This window comes from Pristiophorus japonicus, chromosome 3, assembly GCF_044704955.1.
Source record: "Pristiophorus japonicus isolate sPriJap1 chromosome 3, sPriJap1.hap1, whole genome shotgun sequence".
In the NCBI taxonomy this organism is placed as follows: domain Eukaryota; kingdom Metazoa; phylum Chordata; class Chondrichthyes; family Pristiophoridae; genus Pristiophorus; species Pristiophorus japonicus.
The window spans coordinates 15,515,196-15,534,488 of record NC_091979.1 but is presented as its reverse complement, the minus strand read 5'-3'; the positions used below and the strand labels follow the sequence as shown (position 1 = coordinate 15,534,488).

The 19,293-nt window shown below is 48.6% G+C and overlaps 1 pseudogene; it reads right to left on the bottom strand.

Moving 5' to 3' along the window:
* Nucleotides 1–16,364: 16,364 nt before the first annotated feature.
* LOC139256820 (tubulin alpha-4 chain-like) lies at nt 16,365–18,088 on the bottom strand (annotated as a pseudogene).
* Between the last annotated feature and the right edge of the window lie 1,205 nt (nt 18,089–19,293).

The following is a 19,293-nucleotide window of genomic DNA, read 5'->3' as shown; positions in this document are numbered from 1 at the left end:
TCCTGGCATTATTTGAGCAAGGCATTTACAACTTCACAGGCACCAAGGTGCAGATTCATCTTGCAACTGGGGTGCAGTCCATTCACAAGGCCCGAGCAGTCCCATATATGATGCGAGAGAAAATCGAGATCGAGCTGGACAAACTTCAACGAGGGGGGATCACCAATCGAGTTGAACGAGTGGGCCAGTCCAATCCAGTCGGTGCTAAAGAGCAATGGGACGGTCAGAATCTGCGGGGACTACAAGGTAATGATCAACCGAGTCTCGTTACAGGACTAGTACCCACTACCCAAAGCGGAGGACCTATTCACAACGCTAGCAGGGGGAAAGTCTTGCATCAAGCTAGTTCTAACCTCTGCTTACATGACATAGAAGCTGGCTGAACCATCAAAGAAATTGACGTGCATCAACACGTACAAAGGACTGTTCGTGTACCACAGATGCCCCTTTGGGATTCGCTCTGCTGCGGCTATCTTCCAGAGGAACATGGGGAGTCTGCTGAAATCGGTTCCATGCACCATTGAGTTTCAAGATGACATCTTGATCACTGGCCGCAACACCACCAAACACTGCACAACCTGGAAGAGGTTCTAAATCGACTGGACATAGTGGGACTCAGGCTGAAACGCTCCAAGTGTGTTTTCCTGGTGCCAGAGGTCGCATTTCTGGGGAGAAAGATTGCGGCGGACGGCATCAGACCCACGGACTCCAAGACGGAGGTCATCAAGAATGCACCCAGACCACAGAATGTGACGGAGCTGCGTTCGATCCTGGGACTCCTCAACTATTTTGGTAACTTTCTACTGGGGTTGACCACTTTGCTGGAACCCTTGCATTTATTGCTACGCAAGGGTGACGACTGGGTTTGGGGTAAATCTCAAGAGACAGCCTTTAATAAGGCCAGAAACCTGCTATGCTCTAACAAGTTACTTGTATTGTATGACCCATGTAAACATTTATACTAGCTTGTGATGCGTCGTCGTACGGGATTGGTTGTGTGTTACAGCAAGCAAATGTGTCAGTCAAACTTGGAACCGGTTGCATATGCATCCAGAAGTTTATCCAAGGCTGAAAGAGCCTACAGTATGGTTGTGAAAGAAGCATTAGCATGTGTATACGGGGTTAAGAAAATGCACCAATACCTATTTGGTCTCCGGTTCGAGCTCGAAACCAACCACAAACCGTTTACTTCACTGCTCTCAGAAAGCAAAGGTATTAACACCAACGCTTCGTCCTGCATCCAAAGATGGACACTAATATTGTCGCATATGATTATGTAATCTGCCATAGACCAGGCACCAAGAAGTGTGCTGATGCCCTCAGTCGGCTACCGTTGCCCACCACCGGGGTGGAAATGACGCAACCCGCAGACTTGCTTCTGGTAATGGATGCTTTTGAGAGCGAGGGGTCACCCGTCATGGCTCGCCAGATCAGGACCTGGACTAGCCAAGAACCTGCGCTATTACTAGTAAAAAGCTGCATTCTTAATGGGAGCTGGTCGGCGGTCCCAGGGGAAATGCAAGATGAAATTAAGCTGTTCCACCAACGTAAGGATGAATTGTTCATCCTATCCGATTGTCTCCTCCTATCCGATTGTCTCCTATGGGGGAATCACGTGGTTTTGCCAAAAAAAGGCAGGGAAACGTTTATATATGACCTACACAGTATCCACCCAGGCATAGTCATAGTCATGATGAAGGCTATCGTCAGGTCGTACATTTGGTGGCCCAGTATTGACTCGGAATTGGAGTCATGCGTACCCAGGGAGACCCCACTGAGCCTGTGGTGATGGCCCTCCAAACCGTGGTCAGGGTCCACGTAGATTTTCCTGGCCCTGTTCGAGGAAAGATGTTTCTTGTAGCAGTGGATGCTTACTCTAAATGGATCGAATGTATAATAATGTAATTGTCATGTATCTTACATTATTATATATAACTGTATCCTAACATGCTATACATGACTGTAATAAGATATGACCTGTAACCACCAGCATACCTTACCACCAGGGCTGCACTTGCAAGAGACAGGTATATAAGGACAGGTCTCAGGCAAGTGCAGCATTCCAGAGCTGTGAAATAAAGGTGCAGGTCCAGAGTGACCTTGACTTCACTACATGCCTCGTGTGAATCTGTACTGAGGGGACAGGACTTTACAGTCATCATGTACGTCCACTGCCACCATTGAAAGCCTCAGGGCCATGTTCGCCACTCATGGTTTGCCTGATGTGCTTGTAAGTGACAATGGACCATGTTTCACCAGCTTGTAATTCAACGAGTTCATGACCCACAATGGTATTAAGCTTGTCAGGTCTGCCCCATTTAAGCCCATATCCAATGGTCAAGTGGAACGGGCAGTCCAAACCATCAAGCAGAGATGAAATGCGTAACGGACGGCTCCTTGCAGACCCGGTTATCTCGGGTCCTGCTCAGCTACCGGATGGGCCCCCCACTCGCTCACCGGGGTTCCCCCTGCAGAGTTGTTAATGAAGAGAGCACTCAAAACCAGGCTCTCCTTAGTCCACCCGGATCTCAATGATCACGTAGAAACCTGGCGGCACCGGCATAACTTGTACCACGATCGCGCGGCTGTATCACGTGACATTGCGGTTAATGACCCAGTGTTTGTTCTCAATTATGGTCATGGTCCCAAATGGATTCTGGCACTGTGTTAGCCAAGGAGGGGAATAGAGTGTTTGTTGTTAAACTGCTGAATGAGCAAACGTGCAAAAAGCACTTGTATCAGATCAAACTGCGATTCACTGACAACCAAGAACAGTTTGAAGAAGACTTTGCCATCTATGATTCACCAACACACACCCAACCAGCAATCGGCCTTGCTGTCAACCATGAGGATGAACCCACCACCGTGCCCGACAGTCCGATCAGACCAGCCACACCGCAGTGCAGCAATGATCCGACCGACTCACTCATACCAGGACTTCAACTCAGGCGATCGACCCGGGAACGCAGGGCGCCAGATCACCTTAACCTGTAAATAACTTGTACATAAGACTTTGGGGGGGAATGATGTTATGTATGCAAACTTCACCAATGTGCAACACTTGCCACTAGGGGGCATACCTGTGGGAGACCGAAGGGTTACCTGTGCACCCTGGAGCAAGCAGGTATAAAAGGCAATCCACCATGCTGCTGCCTGACTTTGGAGTTACATTAAAGAGACCAAGGTCACAATGGTTTGAGCTTACAACACAGTCTTGTGGAGTTATCCTGAACACAATAGACGATGAAGGAACGGCCGATATATTTCCAAGTCAGGATGGTGTGTGACTTGGAGGGGAACGTGGAGGTGATGGTGTTCCCATGTGCCTGCTGCCCTTGTCCTTCTAAGTGGCAAACGTCACGGGTTTGGGAGGTGCTGCCGAAGAAGCCTTGGCGAGTTGCTGCAGTGCATCTTGTAGATGGTACACACTGCAGCCAGGGGGCGCCGGTGGTGGAGGGAGTGAATGTTTAAGATGGTGGATGGGGTAGAATGAATAATAAAAAGAAGGTACATAAATGTGCCTTGTTTGGGGGGGTCCGAGTGTCTCAGCTTAATCACCCATCAACTTTCATTGCCCATTGGATGTGTTTATGCAACAAATGCAGGGATAGACAGATGTTAGAAATGGCTTTTGCCGTAGCCAAACACAGTAATCTACTTGTCAGCATGTGTCGACGCTGAAGCCAGATTCGCGAAGCTCCAGTGGCAGCACTCACGCCTCGAAGTCAGAAGGTTGCAGGTTTCAGGTCCCACTCAAGGGAGTGAAAACATAATGAAAGTGGATACTCCCCCAGTGCAGTACAGAGGGAGAGCCGCACTGTCGGAGGTGCGCCGCCTTTCGGGTAAGACATTAAACCGAGACCCTCGTCTGCCCGCTCAGGTGGACTGATGTTACAAAGACGAGGGACCACAGAGTTTGGGGCAAGAGATACAGGGCGGGGGGCGGGAGTGGGGGGGCGGGAGTGGGGGTGGGGGGTGGAGGAAGAACTTTTTACGCAGCAAGTGCTAATGACCATAAACTCGCTGTCGCCGATTGTGGTGGAAGTGGAGACAATCAATAATGTTATCAAAAGGAAGTTGGATCGGCACTTGAAGGAAATAAACTTGTAGGGCTAGAGGGATAGAGCATCATCATAGGCAGTCCCTCGGGATTGGGAAAGACTTGCTTCCACTCTTAGAATGAGTTCTTAGGTGGCTGAGCCACAGTCTCTGTCACAGGTGGGACAGACAGTGGTTGAAGGAAAGGGAGGGTGGGACTGGTTTGCCGCACGCTCTTTCCGCTGCCTGCGCTTGATTTCTGCATGCTCTCGGCAATGAGACTCGAGGTGCTCAGCGCCCTCCCGGATGCACTTCCTCCACTGAGGGCGGTCTTTGGCCAGGGACTCCCAGGTGTCGGTGGGGATGTTGCACTTGATCAGGGAGGCTTTGAGAGTGTCCTTGTTACGTTTCCTCTGCCCACCTTTGGTTCGTTTGCCGTGAAGGAGTTCCGAGTAGAGCATAGAGCAGGGAAATGGGAGTGACTGGATTGCTCTACAGAGAGCCGGCATGGACTCGATGGGCCAAATAAGAACATAAGAAATAGGAGCAGGAGTAGGCCATACGGCCCCTCGAGCCTGCTCCACCATTTAATACGATCATGGCGGATCTGATCATTGACTCAGGTCCACTTCCCTGCCCGCTCCCCATAACTCCTTATTCCCTTATCCGTTAAGAAACTGTCTATCTTTGTCTTAAATGTATTCAATGACTCAACTTCCACAGCTCTCTGAGGCAGAGAATTCCACAGATTTACAATCCTCGGAGAGAAGAAATTCCTCTTCATCGCAGTTTTAAATGGGCGGCCCCTTATTCTAAGATTATGCCCCCGAGTTCTAATCTCCCCTATCAGTGGAAACATCCTCTCTGCATCCACCTTGTCAAGCGCTCTCATAAATGGCCTCCTTCTGTGCCGTTATGATTCTATGACATAAAAGATCCCACGACCACTACTTCAAAGAAGAGCAGGGGAGTTATCCCCGGTGGCCTGGCCAATATTTATTCCTCAAACGACAGGAGATTATCTGGTCATTTATCACATTGATTACACTCCAAAAGTACATCATTGGCTGGAAAGCACTTTGGGAAGTCATGAGGTTGTGAAAGGCGCTATAGAAATGCAAGTTCTTTCTTTCTTGCTTTTACTTGGCGGTTGAACCTATATGGCCATGAACCCAGCCCTTGCACAGTTGGGTTTGTTCACAGTTGCACTATACAAGGTAATCCAATCTTTCGAGGACCACCTTCCCCTGGGTCAACAACCTTTCCTCACATACAACTGGAATAATTGAAGCATTGGCTGCTCAGTTTTAGCCCTTGTGTCATCCACTGGGTTTATCCCAAGTCCTCAAGCCAATGTACTTGAATCTGAAACAGTGCTGTTGTTTGTTCTTGCAGACATTGCATTTACGTGTGTCAGCTGTGCTCAGTAGGTAGCACTCTCGCCTCTGAATCAGAAGGTTGTGGGTTCAAATCCGACTCCAGGGACTTGAGCACAAAAATCTAAGCTGACACTCCCAATGCTAGTACTGAGGGAGCGCTGCACTGTCAGAGGTGCTGTCAGGTGAGACGTTAAACCGAGGTCCTGTCTGCTCTCTCAGGTGGACATAAAAGATCCTACGGCACTATGTTGGCCTTTATTGCAAGGGGGATAGAGTATAAAAGCAGAGAAGTCCTGCTACAACTGTACAGGGTATTGGTGAGGCCACACCTGGAGTACTGCATGCAGTTTTGGTCTCCGTACTTAAGGAAGGATATACTTGCATTGGAGGATGTTCAGAGAAGGTTCACGTGGTTCATTCTGGAGATGAGGGGGTTGACTTATGAAGATAGGTTGAGTAGGTTGGGCCTCTACTCATTGGAGTTCAGAAGAATGCAAGGTGATCTTATCGAAACATATAAGATAATGAGGGGGTTAGACAAGGTGGATGCAGAGAGGATATTTCCACTGATAGGGGAAACTAAAACTAGGGAACATAATTTCAGAAGAAGGGGCCACCCATTTAAAACTAAGCTGAGGAGAAATATCTTCTCTCAGAGGGTTGTAAATCTGTGGAATTCTCTGCCCCAGCGAACTGTGGAGGCTGGGACATTGAATATATTTAAGGCGGAGATAAACAGATTTTTGAGCGATAAGGGAGTAAAGGGTTATGGGGAGCGGGCGGGGAAGTGGAGCTGAGTCCATGATCAGATCAGCCATGATCTTATTGAATGGCGGAGCAGGCTCGAGGGGGCTGTATGGCCTACTCCTGCTCCTATTTCCTATTTCTTATGTTCTTACTATTTTGAAGAAGAGCAGGGGAGTTCTCCCCAGTGTCCTGAGCCAATATTTATCCCTCAGCCAACGTCACTAAAACAGACGATATGGTCATAATCACAGTGCTGGTTGTGGGAGCTTGCTGTGCGCAAATTCGGCTGTCGCGTTTCCTTCATTACAACAGTGACTGCACTTCAAAAAGTACTTTATTGGCTGTAAAGCGCTTTGAGAAATCCAGTGGTCGTCTTTCTTTATTCAGTGTCTTTCACAACCTCAGGCTGTTGCAGGATCAACAAGATCATCCATTGTGAGTGGTGGTTTGTGTTGGTCAGGATACCCCCTGCTGCTCTCCCCACATTACAACAGTGGCTACGCTTCAAAACAATTGTTCATTAACTGTAAAGTGCTTTGGGATGTTCTGAGGTCATGAAAAGCGCTATATAAATGCATGTTTTTCTTTTTTTTCCTTTTCAAAGCGTCCCGTGGCAGGCTCCAGATCCATTTGAGAGGGCAGACAGGGCTTCTTTTTAATGTCTCCTCTGAAATACATCCCCTCCAGCAGCACAGCACCTCACTGTGCTCACGTCGCTGGCATTGGGCCTACGTTATTACAATGACTAGAGCACGTCCGAGGTTGTGAAAGCTGCTGAAGAAATGCAAGTTCATTCTTCGATCTATCGCTCTACCCTTCTCCCCTCCTGTTCATGTAGAGGGAGAGAGAGGGAGTGGGAGAGGGGGAAGGGTAGAGAGAGAGAGGGAGGGAGGGGAGCGGTACGGATAGGGAGGGGTAGAGAGAGGGGAGGAGTAAAGACAAAGGGAGGGTGAGTGTCATGTATTCAACTGTCATTGTAACCCATGTATAAACTGACCTAAGTTGTACACCGTGAGAACACTGACCACTAGGTGGTGAACTTGTGGGAGACACTTCTAACCTGGACTTTCAGGTATAAAAGGGGAAGCTCCACCCACCTTCTGCACTTCAGAGCTGGCTAATAAAGGTTACTGGTCAAAGAGTGACCTTTTCTCAAGTATGGGCCTCATGTGCATTTGAGCACAGTGCGGTGCTGTGCTGCTGGAGGGGATGTATTTCAGAGGAGACATTAAAAGAAGCCCTGCCTGCCCTCTCAAGTGGATGTGGAGCCTGCCACGGGATGCTTTGAAAAGGAAAAAAAAGAAAAACATGCATTTATATTGCGCCTTTCATGACCTCAGAACATCCCAAAGCACTTTACAGTTAATGAACAATTGTTTTTGTCATGTATCTTACATTATTAGTACAGTAAGGACATATTATTTCACCTCCCCCCCACAGTCTTATTGGGATCACAAGTTAAGTCTCTCTGGTGGTTTACGCTCCCTTGTAGAGCGTCTGAGTTGGGGCTCCGGTTGTTGGGCGCTGGCCTGAGTGTCTGCTGTTTGTGGTGCCTCAGGCCTGTCCGGACTGCCCACAGTGACTGGGCTCTCCTCCACTTGGTTCCTGTGTTCGGTCACCTGTGGTGGAGTGAACTCTATATCGTGTTCTTCCTCTACTTCTTCGATGGGGTTGCTGAACCTCCTTTTTGTTTGATCCACATGTTTGCGGCAGATTTGTCCATTGGTAAGTTTAACTACCAGAATCCTATTCCCCTCTTGGCAACCACAGTGCCTGCGAGCCATTTGGCCCCTGCAGCGTAGTTGAGGACAAAGACAGGGTCATTGACATCAATACATCGCGCCCTCACATTCCTGTCATGGTAGTCACATTATGACTGGCGCCTGCTCTCAACAATTTCTTTCATGGTGGGATATATAAGGGATAACCTGGTTTTGAGCGTCCTTTTCATTAGCAGCTCTGCAGGTGGGACCCCTGTGAGCGAGTGTGGTCAGGATCTATTGGCCAACAGGAGGCGTGATAAGCGGCTTTGTAGGGAACCCCCTTGGATTCTGAGCATCCCCTGTTTGATTATCTGCACTGCTCGTTCTGCCTGGCCATTTGAGGCTGGCTTGAACGGTGCCGTTTTGACATGGTTGATACCATTTCCTGCCATGAAGTACTGGAATTCAATGCTCGTGAAGCACGGGCCATTGTCACTGACCAAGACATCGGGTAGACCATGGGCGGCGAACATTGCCCGTAGACTTTCTACCATGGCAGAGGATGTGCTTGAATTTAAAATGGCACACTCAATCCATTTGGATTAGGCGTCTACTACAACCAAAAACATTTTCCCCATGAAAGAACCTGCGTAGTCCACATGGATGCGTGACCATGGCTTGGCGGGCCAGGACCAGGGGCTAAGGGGTGTTTCCCTGGGCGCACTGCCCAGCTGGGCACACGTGTTGCACCTGCGAACACAAAGTTCCAGGTCTGCCTCTATCCCTGGCCACCAAACGTGTGACCTGGCAATTGCCTTCATCATGACAATGCCCGGGTGCCCATTGTGGAGTTCTCGGATGAACACCTCTCTGCCCATCTGGGGCATGACTACTCGGTTTCCCCATAGTAGGCAATCGGCCTGAATCGAGAGTTCATCCTTGCGCCTATGAAATGGTTTAAATTCCTCAGGGCATGCCCCGTACGTGGCTCCCCAGTCCCCATTCAGGACACATTTCTTGACTAAAGACAATAGCGGATCTCTATTTGTCCAGACTTTGATCTGACGGGCTGTCACGGGTGAGCCTTCACTTTCAAAAGCTTCAACAGCCATGCTCAGCAGCATGCTCGGTTATCCCCTCGGTGGTGGTTAGTGGGAGCCTGCTGAGTGCATCGGCGCAGTTTTCAGTGCCCGGTCTGTGCCAAATTGTGTAGTCATAGGCGGCTAACGTGAGTGCCCACCTCTGTATGCGGGCCGACGCATTTGCATTTATGGCCTTGTTGTTGGCCAAAAGGGACATTAGGGGTTTGTGATCTGTCTCCAGCTCAAATTTCCTGCCAAACAGGTACTGGTGCATTTGTTTTACTGCATATACACATGCAAGCGCTTCCTTTTCTACCATCCCATAGCCCCTTTCTGCCTGGGACAGACTTCTGGAGGCATAAGCTACCAGCTGTAACTGACCCTTGGCATTGACATGCTGCAACACACACCCGACCCAATAGGACGACGCATCGCACGTTAAAACAAGTTTCTTACATGGGTCATATAGCATTAACAGATTGTTGGAGCATAACAAATTGCGTGATCTATCAAAAGCCCTTTCCTGGCTGTTCCCCCAGATCCATTCACAACCTTTGCGTAGGAGCATGTGTAGCGGCTCTAACAGCGTGCTCAATTTGGGAAGAACATTACCAAAATAATTCAGGAGCCCCAAGAACGAACGCAACTCCGTAGATCGCTTCCATTTTGGATGCAGTAGGGTCTGATCCCGTCTGCTGCTACCCTCATCCCCAAGAATTCTACCTCTGGAGCTAGGAAGATGCATTTCGCTTTTTTCAGTCGCAGCCCTACCCGGTCCAGTCTGCGTAGCACCTCCTCCAGGTTGTGGCGGTGTTCTTCAGTATCGCAACCCGTGATGAGGATGTTGTCTTGAAAAACCACCGTCCTTGGAATCGACTTGAGGAGGCGTTCCATGTTTTATTGAAAGATCGTGGCGGCCGAGCAAATCCCGAACGGGCATCTGTTATACTCAAACAACCCCTTGTGTGTCGTGATGGTGGTCAGCTTCTTCGACTCACTCGCCAGCTCCTGGGTCATGTAAGCTGAGGTCAGGTCCAATTTTGAAAAAAGTTTGCCACCGGACAGCGTCGCAAAGAGGTCCTCCACTCTCAGTAGCGGGTACTGGTCTTGGAGTGACACCCGATTGATGGTGGCCTTGTAATCCTGACCGACCCATCCGCTTTGAGCACCGGCACAATCGGACTCGCCCAGTCACTGAATTCGACTGGCGAGATGATGCCTTCCCTCAGCAGGCGGTCTAATTCGCCTTCTATCTTTTCCCGCATCATGTATGGCACCGCTCTGGCCTTGTGGTGTACTGGCCTGTGAATAGGGTTTATGTGAATCATTACCTTGGCCCCTATGAAAGTGCCAATGCCGGGTTGAAATAGTGAGTCAAATTTGTCCAGGATCTGTGAGCATGATATTCGCTCCACAGAAGAAATTGCATTGACATCGCCCCATTTCCAGTTCATGACAGCAAGCCAACTCCTCCCCAGCAGTGCGGGACCGTCCCCCGGGACAATCCAGAGTGGCAACCTGTTCTCCGAATCTTTGTGGGTCACGACTACTATGGCGCTGCCTAGCACCGGAATGATCTCCTTTGTATATGTCCGTAGCTGTGCGTCAATCGGCAATAATTTTGGCCTCCTGGCCTTGGACGGCCACAACTTGTCGAACTGTTTCATACTCATCAGAGACTGGCTGGCCCCCGTGTCTAGCTCCATTGATACTGGGATGCCATTGAGGAGCACTTGCATCATTATCGGTGGCGTCCTGGTGTATGAACTGTATATGTGCTCCACATAAACTCACTGAACTTCAGCTTCCAGCGATTTCCCCCAGTATTCATTTGGCCTTGTAGGGCTTACATCGGGCCCGTCCTCCTCATACATCAACCTGGCTGCAGTCTTCCTGCACATACGCGCCAAGTGACCGCTGAAGTTGCAATTTCTGCAGGTGTATTGCTGATACCTGCAAGCTCTGGCTGGGTGTTTGCCTCCACACCTCCAACATGAGCCGTTGTAGGAAACAAAAGGTCCATTACCAGTCGATCGTCTCTGACTGTCTCTGTAACTGTCCTTAAGCGCTTGGGGCTTAAGGCCTTAAGTAATGGGGCCATCAACAGATGTTGATGGCCCCATTACTGGCCGCATTGTCCGTTGCGATGGCATGAATCGCTGTTCAGCTAGCCATTGTCTCTGTTGAATTCCCCCTTTGGGTTCAACTACATGCTCGGACATGACCGATCGCCCCTGTCTGCCTGGAGAACTGTGTGCCGCGTTAACAATGTTGACTCCCTGTCCATTTTCTGCATTTAAACCAAGATTTTTGTCAAACATCATTCTGGTCTCTTCCTCCCCTGAGATAAATGTGTGGGCCATCAAAGCCGCCATTTCCAGGGTCAAGTCTTTGGTCTCAATCAGTTTCCTGAAAACTCCAGCGTGCCCGATGCCCTCAATAAAAAAGTCTCGCAGCATCTCCGCTCTGCATGCATCTGTGAACTTACATAGGCTCGCCAATCGCCAGAGATCTGCCACGAAGTCTGGAACGCTTTGCCCTTCTCGCCGCCGGTGCGTGTAAAACCGGTGTCTCGCCATGTGCATGCTGCTCGCCGGTTTAAAGTGTTCCCCGATCAACTTACTGAGCTCTTCAAAAGTCTTGTCCGCTGGCTTCTCTGGCGCTAGAAGGTCCTTCATCAGGGAGTACGTCCTGAATCCACAAACCGTCAGATGAGCCCTGCGTTTGTCGGCCGAATCCTGTCCCAGCCATTCCTTAGTGACGGAACTTTGCTGTAGTCTTTGAATAAAATCGTCCCAATCCTCACCAACACAGTACCTCTCGTCTGTGCTGCTAGTGGCCATGCTCGCGTGGTTTTAATCCCAGTTTCTCGTCGCCAATAATATGTCCTTACTATACAGAACAAATGCACACGAGGCCCATACTTGAGAGAAGGTCACTCTGTGACCAGTAACCTTTATTAGGCAGCACTGAAGTGCAGAAGCTGGGTGGAGCTAACCCTTTTATACCTGAAAGTCCAGGTTAGAGGTGTCTCCCACAAGTTCACCACCTAGTGGTCAGGGTTCTCATAGTATAACTATAACTTAGGTCAGTTTATACATGGGTTACAATGACAGTTGAATACATGACAGTGAGGGGGAGAGAGAAGGAGAATAGAGAGAGGGAAGGGGAGAGGGAGGGGGTGGGGTAAAGAGAAAGAGAGGGGGAGGGAGAGAAGGAGGGTAGAGAGAGGGAAGGGGAGAGAGAGAAGAGCAGAGAGAGAGGGGTGAGGGTAGAAGGGGGTTAGAGGGAGGGGGAGGGGTGGAGAGGGAGGGGTAGAGAGAGGGGGACGGATAAAGAGAAAGGGAGGGGAGGGGGAGAGAGAAAGAGGACAGAGAGAGGGAAGGGGAGGGGGGAGAAGGGTAGAGAGAGAGAGAGAGAGAGGGGTGAGGGTAGAAGGAGGGGGAGGGGTCGTGAGGGAGGGGGCAGGTTGAAGTTGAGAACAAAGGGAGGGTGAGGGGAGAGAGAAGGGTAGAGAGAGAAAAGGGGAGAGGGAGAAGGGTAGAAAGAGAGAGGGAGAGGGAAGAGGGAGCGGAGGGGTAGAGAGGGAGAAAGAGGGAGAGGGAGAGGGCGGCAAAGGGGGAAAGGGGAGAGGGAAGAGGGGGAGGGGGGCATAGGAAGAGGGGGAGGCCATTCAGCCCCTCGAATCTGTCCACCATTCAATGGGATCATGGCTGATCGATGACTGAACTCCATATATCCGGCTTGGAACCACATCCCTTTATACCTTTGGTGAACACAAATCTACCAATCTCAGATTTAAAATTAATAATTGACCCAGCATCAATAGCCCTTTGTGGAAGAGAGTTCCAAACGGCTGCCACCCTCTGTGTGTAGAAGTGATTTCTAATTTCACTCCTGAAAGGCCTAGCTCTAATGTTTAGACTGTGTCCCCTAGTCCTGGAGTCCCCAACCAGTTTCTCTCTATCTACCCTATCTGTTCCCCTTAATATCTTCGATCAGACTCTAAACTCTAGGGAATACACTTCTCATTTGTGTAATCTCTTCTCGTAACTTAACCCTTGAAGTCCGGGTATCATTTTGGTAAACCCACGCTGCACTCCCTCCAAGGCCAATATATCCTTCCTACGATGTGGTGCCCAGAACTGCTCACAGTGCTCCAGGTGTGGGCTAACCAGGGCTTTGTACAGCTGCAGCATAACCTCTACCCCCTTGTATTCTAGTCCTCTGGATATAAAGGCCAGCATTCCATTCGTCTTTTTGATTATTTTCTGTACCTGTACATGACATTTTAATGATTGATGTACCTGAACCCCCAAATCTCTCTGGACCTCCACTGTTTTTAGCCTTTCATCATTCAGAAAGTACCCTGTTCTATCCTTTTTAGATCCAAAGTGGATGACCTCACATTTGCCTTGCCAGCGACACCCACATCTCGGTAAGAATAAAAGAAAAATTTGCCTACATTGAAATCCATTAGCCGCAGTTTTGCTCATTCACCTCATCTATCGATATCCCTGTGTAATTTTATTCTTCCATCTACACTACATACGCCTATCTGTGTGTCATCGGCAAATTTGGACTTTGTATGTCATCATCTACGTCGTTCATAAATACTGTCAATAATTGAGCCCCGACACTGATCCCTGGAGGACACCACTAGTCCACCTCCTGCCAATTAGAGTAACCTGCCCATTATCCCTACTGCCTGTCTCCTGCCACTTAGCCAACTTCGTAACCAGGTCAATAATTTGCCCTCAATTCTGTAGGTTACCTTCGTTAACAGTCTCTGATGAGGGATTTTATCAAATGCCATCTGGAAGTCCAAATAAATAACATCTGTAGACATTCCCCTGTCTATTACTTTAGTCACCTCCTCAAAAAATTCAGTCAGGTTTGTCAGGCATGACTTACCTTTCACAAAACCACACTGGCTCTCTCTGATCAACTGAGAATTTGCGAGGTGTTCAGTAACTCTATTCGTAACTGCAGACTCTATGTCCCGACAATAGATGTTAGGCTAACTGGTCTATGATTCCCTGGTTTCCCCCTCTCCCCATTCTTAGAGAGAGGGTAGAAATAAAGAGAGAGAGGAAGAGAATGGAGGAGAGGGAGAGGGAGAGAGAGAGAGAGAGACAGAGGAGGGTAGAGCGGCAAGGGAGAGAGAGGATTGAAGTAAAGAGAGAGAGAAAAAGAGAGGGGAGTAGAGGAAGAGGGAGAGAGAGACAGAAGAAGAGAGAGAGAGACAGAGGAGGGGTAGAGGGCAAGGGAGAGAGAGGATAGAAAAAAAGAGTGAGAAAGAGACTGGGGTAGAGAGAGAGAGATAGCAAGGGCGCAAAGCCTCAGTTTTACACTATAAATCTGGCAGTCTTTGGATCCAAGGGCTTTGGATTGTTATTGCTGGGGAAGAGAAGGCTCACGCAAGATATTATTCAAGAGTCTTATGTGACTAGCTGAACTGAACCTTGATATATTTGAGATTGCCAGATATCTCTCAACCAACAGCACTTTAAAAAAAAACAGATGATCCATTCCTTCTCACATTGGTGTTTGTGGGAGCTTGCTGTGCACAAGTTGGCTGCCGCGTTTGCTACATTACAGCAGTAACTACATATCAGAAAAGTATTTCATTGGCTTTAGGATGCCTGGAGCTTGTAAAAGGCACTGTAGAAATGTAAGTTTCATTTTTTAACTGGACATAGATTTCTCTGGCTGTCGCATCAGTTCTGACGATGCCACCTTCCACACTAGTGCTTCCGATATGACTTCCTTTTTCTTCAACTGAGGATTCCCCTCTACCGTGGCTGACATGGCCCTCGGCCGTGTCACACCTCTGCTCTCACCACTTTCCCTCCCTCCCAGAACCACGATAGGATTCCCCTTGTCCTCACCTTTCACCCCACCAGCCTCCACGTTTAATGGATCAGCCTCCTCCTCCACCTCCAGCATGATCCCACCACCAAACACATCTCCCCCTCCCCTTTCAGCATTCCAAAGGGACCGCTCCCTCCGTGACACCCTGGTCCAGTCCTCAATCACCCCCAGCACCCCCTCCCCTTCCCACGGCACCTTCCCGTGCAAGCTCGGGAAATGCAACATCTGCCCTTTTACCTCCTCCCTTCCCACCGTCCAGGGCCCCAAATACTCCTTCCAGGTGAAACAGCGATTTACTTGTACTTCTTGCAGTTTAGTATACTGTATTGGCTGCTGACGATGTGGTCTCCTCTACATTGGGTGACTGCTTTGCAGAACACCTCCGTCCAGTCCGCAAGCGTGACCCCAAGCTTTCGTTCACCTGGCACTTTAATGCTCTGCTCCACTCACACCCTCACCTCTCACACTGTTCCATCGAAGCTCAACGTAAGCGAGAACAGCACCTCATCTTTGGACAAAGCACTCAACATCGAGTCCAACAATTTCAGACCATAACCTCTGCCCCTATTTTTTCAGATAGCAGCTGTTGTTGATTCTGCTGTAGCAAACTATTGTTTCTTTACTTGGCCATCTCCTTTTTCTTTGTACAATCATACCCTTTGCTTTGTACAATCATACTCCTGTCTTCCACCCTATCTAGTGTCAGCTGTGGCTCAGTGGGCAGCATTCTCGCCTCAGAATCAGAAGGTTGTGGGTTCAAGTACTGCCTCAGGGACTTAAGCACAATAAAATCTAGGCTGACATTCCAGTGCAGTGCTGAGGGAGTGCTGCACTGTTGGGGGTGCATGTTTCAGTTGAGATGTTAAACTGAGGCCCCGTCTGTCCTCTCAGGTGGATGTAAAAGATCCCATGGCACTATTTCAAAGAAGAGCAGAGGAGTTATCCCTGGTGTCCTGGCCAATATTTATTCCTCAATCAACATAATAAAAAAACAGATGATCTGGTCATTATCACAGTGCTGTTTTGGGCTTGCTGTGTGCAAATTGGCTGCCACGTTTCCCACATTACAAAAGTACTTCATTGGCTGTAAAGCGCTTTGAGATGTCCGGTAGTCATGAAAGACGCTATATAAATCCAAGTCTTTCTATTGCAATCCCTGCCCTAGTGTTAGTTGTGGCTCAGTGGGTAGCACACTTACCTCTGAGTCAGAAGGTTGTCGGTTCAAATCCCACTCGAGGAACTTAAGCACAAAAACCTAGTCTGACACTCCACTACAGTGAGGTACTGTCTTTTGGATGGGACACTAAACCGAGGCCTCATCTGCCCTCTAAGCCTTTCTTCCTTGCCTAAAATCTGTTACTTTTCTAACTTTTTCCGGTTCTGACGAAAGGTCATCAACCTGAAACGTTAACTCTCTCTCTCTCTACAAATGCTGCCTGACCTGCTGAGCATTTCCAGCGTATTCTGTTTTTATTACAGATTTATAGTCCTGTACGGCTGCCACCCACTTTGGAAATTAGAATTCAGAAAAGTCCCGACTGCTAAATGTCATCCCGATACAGTAAGCAGCAAGCCATGTACTTGCCACGGCGAGGGTCACACTTGACCATCTGGTTGCCCGGCTCAAAGCAAGAGCTGGTGATGTTGGCCACTGACAGTTGCTCGTGGTAAGCCTTCTCAGCCGAGATGGCTGGAGCGTACGTCACCAGAGGGAAGTGGATGCGAGGATTAATTTGAAATTCTGTCAAGCCGACATTCAGAGCTTCGTCAAAGCAGAGAGATGCAGTGTGATTGAGAGACAATTTGGCCAATCAGCCTGTTCAGGTTGACCTAGCCTGGACTCTCAACGTCCAGATTCTTTTGGCAGATGTCATAGATGGCTTCGTTGTCCACCATGAAGGCACATAGAAACATAGAAAATAGGTGCCATTCGGCCCTTCAAGCCTACACCACCATTCAATATGATCACAGCTGATCATGCAACTTCAGTACCTCGTTCCTGCTTTCTCTCCATACCCCCTGATCCCTTTAGCCGTAAGGGTCACATCTAACTCCCTTCTGAATATATCTAACGAACTGGCCTCAACAACTTTCTGTGGTAGAGAATTCCACAGGTTCACAATTCTCTGAGTGAGGAAGTTTCTCCTCATCTCGGTCTTAAATGGTTACCCCTTACCCTTAAACTGTAACCCCTGATTCTGGACTTCCCCAAAATCAGGAACATTCTTCCTGCATCTAACCTGTCCAATCCCGTCAGAATTTTATATGTTTCTATGAGATCCCCTCTCATTCTTCTAAATTCAAGTGAATATAAGCCTAGTCGATCCAGTCTTTCTTCATATGTCAGTCCTGCCACCCGGGAATCAGTCTGGTGAACCTTCGCTGCACTCACTCAATAGCAAGAATGTCCTTCCTCAGATTAGGAGACCAAAACTGAACACAATATTCAAGGTGTGGCCACACCAAGGCTCTGTACAACTGCAGTAAGACCTCCCTGCTCCTATACTCAAATCCTCTCGCTATGAAGGCCAACATGCCACTTGCCTTCTTCACCATCTGCTGTATCTGCATGCCAACTTTCAATGACTGATGTACCATGACACCCAGGTCTCATTGTACCTCCTCTTTTCCTAATTTGTTACCATTCAGATAATATTCTGCCTTCCTGTTTTTGCCACCAAAGTGGATAACCTCACATTTATCTACATTATACTGCATCTGCCATGCATTTGCCCACTCACCTAACCTGTCCAAGTCACCCTGCAGCCTCTTAGCATCCTCCTTACAACTCACACTGCCACCCAACTTAGTGTCATCTGCAAACATGGAGATATTACATTCAATTCTTTTGTCTAAATCATTGATGTATATTGTAAATAGCTGGGGTCTCAGCACTGAACCTTGCAGTACCCCCTAGTCACTGCCTGCCATTCTGAAAAGGACCCGTTTATCCCGACTCTCTGCTTCCCCCAGTTCTGTATCCACGTCAATACATTACCCCCAGTAACATGTGCTTTAATTTTGCACACCAATCTCTTGTGTGGGCACAGTCTGTATGTTCCAGTGTGGTGTGAGTGGTCAGAATAGAATTGTAGGGTTCGACCACAGCTGTGGAGATCCTTGGAGCTGGGTAGATGGAGAACTCCAGCTTGGATTTCTTGCCGTAGTTAACGGAGAGACGTTCCATCAACAGGGAGGTGAAACCAGAACCGGTGCCACCACCAAAACTATGGAATATCAGGAATCCTTGCAGACCTGTGCAATGGTCACTCTGATAGACAAGGTGGATAGGGTGGTTAGGATGGCATATGGAATACTTGCCTTCCTTGGTGGAAGGGTCCATTACGAGGAGGCATAGTTTTAAAGGTGGTTGGTAGAAGATTTAGAGGGAATTTAAGGGGAAGTTTCTTCACACAGTGGGTTGTGGGAGTCTGGAACTCATTGCCTGGAAGGGTGGTGGATGCAGAAACCCTCACCACATTTAAAAGATGCTTGGATGGGCACTTGAAGAGCCGCAACCTGCAGGGATACGGACCAAGAGCTGGAAAGTGGGATTAGGCTGGATAACCTCTTGTTGGTTGGCGCAGATATGATGGGAAGTACTTCAGGGAATCTAATACGGCCAGAGTAATCTCCTGGAGTAGTTTTGATTGCCTGGATGGGTCAGAAAGGAATTTTACCAGATTTTCTTTTTCCCCAATTGGCCTGGGTTTTTATTTGTTGTTTTACCTCTCCCAGGAGATCACATTGATCCAGGTGGGGTGGAGTGCAAAATGTTGTGGGGGGCAGACTGTCCACCATTGTTCATTGTTTATAGGTTTATATGTAAACTTCAGGGCTGCTGACCGAGGGCCGTGTGGCTCTTTGTCAGCCGGCGCGGACATGATGGACCGAAATGGCCTCCTTCTGCGCTGTAAATTTCTATGTTTCTATTAGCCGAGACATATAATACAAGAGCAGGGAGGTTATATTTGAACTGTATAAAACACTAGTTAGACCACAGCTAGAGTACTGCATGTAGTTCTGGTCACCACATTACAGGAAAGCTATGATCGGACTAGAGAGGGTAGAGAAGATTTGCGAGGATGATGCCTGGACTGGAGAATTTTAGCTATGAGGAAAGATTGGAGATGCTGGGTTTGTTTCCTTTGGAACTGAGGAGGCTGAGGGGAGACCTGATTGAGGTGTATAAAATTATGAGGGTCCTAGATCGAGTGGACAGGAAGGACCTATTTCCCTTAGCAGTGGGATCAACAACCAGGGGGCATAGATTTAAAGTATGTAAAAGGTTTAGAGGGGATTTGAGGGGAAATTTCTTCACCGAGAGTGGTGGGGGTCTGGAACTCACTGCCTGAAACCCTCACCACATTTAAAAAGTACTTGGATGTGCACTTGAAGTGCCGTAACTTACAGGGCTACGGACCGAGAGCTGGAAAGTGGGATTAGGCTGAATAGCTCTTTGTCGGCCGG